We start from the raw sequence: 5,576 nt of genomic DNA on the forward strand, positions 1-5,576 counted from the left end.
GCAAGAGCAAGACCCTGTCTCTAATAAAGATAGAAAAACCAGCCCAGTGTTGTGGCGGCCACCTGTAGTCCCAGCTACTAGGGAGGCTGAGATAGGAGGAATGCTAAAGCCCAAAAGTTTTAGGTTACTGTGAGCTATGACACCATGGGCACTCTACCCAGGGGAATAGAGTGAGTCTCTGGATAAAAAAAATTGTTTTTCTATAAACATTTTTTCCAGATTTTAAAAATAATTTATATTTTTATATTATTTTTATTTTTTTATAACAAATATAAAATAATTATATATAAATATATAACTAATATATTTATACAAATTATGTAAATATAAATATATTTATTTAAATTATATTTATAAAATATAAATATAATTATATATAATAAATATATAATCATATTATATATAATTAATATTTATATATAAATATATAAAAATAAATAATATAAATATATATTTTTATAAAATTTGTTTTACATATAAAAAATGTTTTATAAATTCTAATGTTAAGTAAAAATTATAGGAGGTCATTACTGTGGACTAAGCTCCTTCACTGGTCTTCAATAGATCTGATTAAAAGCCTAAATGGAGTCACCCCTGTGCACCAAACCAAAACTAAGTTGATATATGACCTTCTGAGAAACCAGGACAGAGTTAATGGCAATTTCCCAAATAGGCCAGTTTCAATGTTCAGTCAGCTTGATAATGAGGTGCCCTCTTTTTTTTTTTTTTTTTTAATCTTTTCTGAGACAGTGTCTTTCTTTGTTGCCTGGGCTAGAGTATAGTGGTGTTATCATATTTCACAGCAAGCTCACACTCTGGGTTTCAGACAATTCTCCTGCCTCAGTCTCTTGATAGCAGGGGCTACAGGTGCATGCCACCATACCTGGCTAATTTTTTTTTATTTTTTGTAGAGACCAGGTCTCACTATGTTGCTCAGAATGGTCTAGGACTCCTGGCCTGGAGCAATTCTCCTGTTTTGGCCTCCCAAAGTGCTGGACCCTCTTTTTTAATCCTTGATCTGGCCAGGAGTAATGGTTTAATTCTATAATCCTGGTCCAATGGAAGTCTAAAGTGGGATGATCCTGTGAGCTCAGGAGTCTGACACCAGCCCCAGTAAGACAAAGACTCTGTCTCTACTAAAACTAGAAAAAATTAGATGTGCCTGGTTGTGGGCGCATGTAGTCCCAGCTACTCCAGATGCTGAGGCAGGAAGATCGCTTGAACCCGAGAGTTCGAGGTTACTATGAGCTACGACAAGGCCACAGGAGACTGTCTCAGAAAAACAAAAAAACAAAAAAACAAACCTTGACCTCAAGTAACCCGATGTTAATCCAATTATATTTATTTTTGTTAGAAAATGACGAATCTTGTATCTGCTTTCTTTAGTTATTTTTCTGTCTATAAAGTCAAGCTTCACTATTTGGCTCTTTGGAACACTTATTCTATTTTATGGAATTGAGTGATGCCTGATTTCTTTAAAGAATGCTAAAGGAAGCATACTTTAAAGAATCAGGCATTGCTTCCCTGACTTATTGTGATTCTACAACTGTTGTCGAATCACAATAAAGGCAGCTGAGATGTTTAAACTAAATTTGAGCTGGTAGTTTGGGAGGCCAAGGCAGGAGCATTACCTGAGCCCATGAGTTTACGGCTGCAGTGAGCTGTGATCATGCTACTGAATTCCACCCTGGGTTACAGAGCAAGATCCTGTCTCTTAAATAAAGAAATTTGTTACAATTTTGTCTTTTGAGGACAGCTTTCTTCTTCCTGTCTGGTTCTAGCTCCTGCCACTTTCTACCTAACATGCCAGGCTCTACTAGTCTCAAATACTGGCAGCTAGTTTCTCTTTGATTTTTCATGTCTATGTTTGTGATCATGTAGCTGCCTCTGCCTATGACAGATCCCCCAGCCTCTTTTATCTTATAAACTTTCATTTACTTTAAAGAATCAGCTCAAGTATCTTATCTTCCTGGAAGTATTTCTCACACCTCTACATTTTCATTCATTCAGGCATTCATGCTGGTCTAAAGCCAGGCTTTTGTGTGCCCCAAACTCCCAGGGAGCTCTGTCTTGATATCTACAACATAGTAATATGTTTGTTGGCTAAAGCATCCATTTCCCCAGTTAGGATTTGGTTTATAAATCCTTCCAGGGCAAATACTATGTCTTAGTAATAATTCTTATAGTCACACAATATAGCACACAATTGTATAGTCACATGAGGTGGTTTGGACTCACCAAATGTGGAATTGAGTGGTACTTTCCAATTTTCCAACATGTATGTTGAGCTGAGCTACATCTTAAGGATGAGGCACAGATGAAGGTGAGGAGATCCCTCTTGGTCTGGCCTTTTTCTTTTGGATGTGTGATGAAATGAGTGAAGAATTTTATTACCTCTAATCATAATCATCTTTGGCAGCTACTTAGAGGTGTTTTAGGCCTATGATTTACATTATCTTATGACAGGAATCGCTTTCAGGGGTTCTCAACCTGTGGGTCACAACCCCTTTGGGAGTCAAATGACCCTTTCACAGGGGTCACCTAAGACCATCCTGCATGTCATATATGTACATTATAATTCATAATGCAGCAAAATTACAGTTATGAAGTAGCAACGAAAATAATTTTATGGTTAGGGGTCACCACAACATGAGGAACTATATCAAAAGATCATGGCATTTAGGAAGGTTGAGAACCACTGACTTATATCAAAGGGTATTCAATGGTAGCCTGTGCGTCTAGTCAGTGAATCAGAGAACTTTAGAGAAAATGTGAGTATTTATGTCTGTTTTAAAGAAAAGAATCACTTTTATGTATTGTTCCAGTTGAGACTGATTTAATTCCAATTCTTCAGCAGTCACATAGAGAAGTTTAAAGAGATCCTCAGGTCTTATAAAAATGCTACCACTTCATGTCATCTCCAGTAATATCAGCCTTCTCTACAATGCTTATGTCTATTTTCATCTCTTTTGCTGTCATTAAAATTTACCCCTCAACATGAACAGAATCTTCTCCAAGGAAGACAGATGAATAGCCAGCAAACCCATGAAAAAATGCTCATTGTCCCAAATCATCCAAGAAATGCAAATCAAAACCACCTTGAGATATCACTTAACCCCAGTGAGAATAACCCACATTACAAAGACTCAAAGCTGCAGATGCTGGTATGGTTGTGGAGGGACAGAAACACTTTTACACTTTTGGTAGGATTGCAAACTAAGACAGCCTCTTTGGAAAGAAATATGGAGAATCCTCAAAGGGCTAAAACTAGACCTTCTATTCAATCTTGCAATCCCATTATTAGGTACCTACTCAGAAGAAAAAGAAATCATTTATAACCATAAGGATATTTGCACTAGTATGTTTATCGCAGCTCAACCCACAATTGCCAAGATGAGGAATCAATCCAAGTGCCCATCAACTCTTAAATGGATTAATAAACTTTGGCCTATGTATACCATGGAATACTATTTAGCCATAAAAGGTGACCCTACATCTTTTGTATTAATCTGGATAGAGTTGGAGAACATTCTTTTTAATAAAGTATTACAAGAATGGGAAAGCAAATATCCAATACACTCAATGCTAACATGAGACCATAGATGAACAGCTACCTACACACAAGAGAAAAATGCAATTAAATTCAAGTGCAGGGGAGAGGAAAGAGAGGGGAAGTGGGAGGGGGATTGGTGTGCTCTCACCTAATAGGTATATGGCACACCTCCTGGGTGAAGGGCTTAGGTACAACCTGGACTTTACCTAACAAATGCAAATGATGTAACCTAACTCTTTGTATCCTCATATTAATCTAAAATTAAAAAAGAGATAAATAAAAATTACCCCTGAAATATACTGAAAGTATTGCCAAACCAGAAGAGAGAATATGACTGCTGAGCAGACGGTGAACAGTGCCCAGGAGAGAGAGTCCCAACAGTGACTTCTGATAGGCCATTCAAAATAGAAGCCAAACAAATACTGAATTAAAATTTATTTTTGTTGAATCCTTCAGAAAACCACATTTACTTATTCAAGACCTAAAGACTCCTATGTCCAAGGATGTTTTCCCAAGGTTTTGAATGACCCTTGAGTTTTTTCTCTCTTAACTACTTCAGAGTTTCAGATGATAGTCTAAGTAACACATTCTCTAAACCTAAGTGGCAGGATAAAACTTTCACTACCAAGAACTGAGGCTGAAGAGATGTTTTGAAGTTTTGGCAAATAGAGGGACAAATACTGTTAGCAAGTGGAATAAATATAATTTATCTGATTTATTCTTATTATTTAAAAATACTTTGGCCCACTCAGTTATATTTCACCCTTCTACCATAGGGTCCTACTCTTGCTTCTAGTTTATGTCTTAGTCTTTACTTTTCTAGTCTTTTCCTCTTGAGTGGAGCAAACAGAATGCTTCCTCTTTGCCCTTTAAGGGTTTGCTGAAAAATCAACTGCAAAAGGCATATTAATTAGAGGAAAGGCACACAAATTTATTAAAGTTGTACACACAGGGAGTATCCTAGAGTGATTGCCTGCCCCCAAGGTAATCAGAAGATTATATACCATCTTGGCAAAATAGGCTATGAGAAGAGGGAGAAGAGGAATTTTGATGAGGGGCAGCAAGGATTACTAGGGAGAATCAATGAATATGGGACCAGAGATTAACTTGTAAATAATATTCTTTGATAGTGAAAGGGTCTGTTTAAGTGTGATTGCATTCTTGGTCTTACAGTGAGGGGAAGAAAAAAGCAATTGTTCTCTTTGGTGGGTCTGTATCCTAGCAGATAAAGGAATTTCAACTTCTAAAAAGAAAGCAGGGAAGCGGTCAGAGAGGTTTCAAGGCTTCTTCAGTTCAGTATGTTAAAACACCATATTTTGAGGTGTCAGTTTCAGAGACCCAACAATCTGTTAGGTGCTTATGTAATTAACAATAATAATTATGATAATAGATATAACTACAGAAGCCAAGACAGCAGTGACCTTCACTTCCTTGCCTGGCACACATTGGATCCTCAATATGCATTTGTTGGGAGTGATGTTAGTGAAATGGCAGAGGAGAAACAATCTGTCTTCACTGTCCTCCAAGGGAAACCAAAAACAACTATCCAATGCCCGGATTATTTCCATCAATAACCCAGTACTCAGATTGAGGCTGTGATGATCCCTGGGGCCACAGATAAGTGAAAAACTGTAAGCAGAAGACAGGAGGAACAGATTTCTCTATCCAAGACATTCTTCCTTCAAACTGGCAGCCATCGCATGAAAAGCTCCCCATAGACTAATGGTTTCCATACTGGAAAAACTGAGATTGAGGCAGACTGCCATCTTCCCCATTACCTTGGGGAAAACCATTCCTGCATCAACCCTTGGGAAGTATTGCAGATGCCTGTAGGGAAAGGGAGCCTGAGGGCAGCTGGAGACAGACCTGGAGGCTTGGCTAGTTGCCCCAGTGTGTGAAACTTAGGGGCTGCTCTCTATCTCAGACAGAGAAGACGCTAAATCATGGAGGCAGTTCAGCAGCCCTATGCTGTAGGAGGTACATCCTTGGATTCTCTAGCCTTCCCACGCAGCTAGCTAGAGGA

The sequence above is a fragment of the Nycticebus coucang genome, chromosome 19, assembly GCF_027406575.1.
Source record: "Nycticebus coucang isolate mNycCou1 chromosome 19, mNycCou1.pri, whole genome shotgun sequence".
Lineage (NCBI taxonomy): Eukaryota > Metazoa > Chordata > Mammalia > Primates > Lorisidae > Nycticebus > Nycticebus coucang.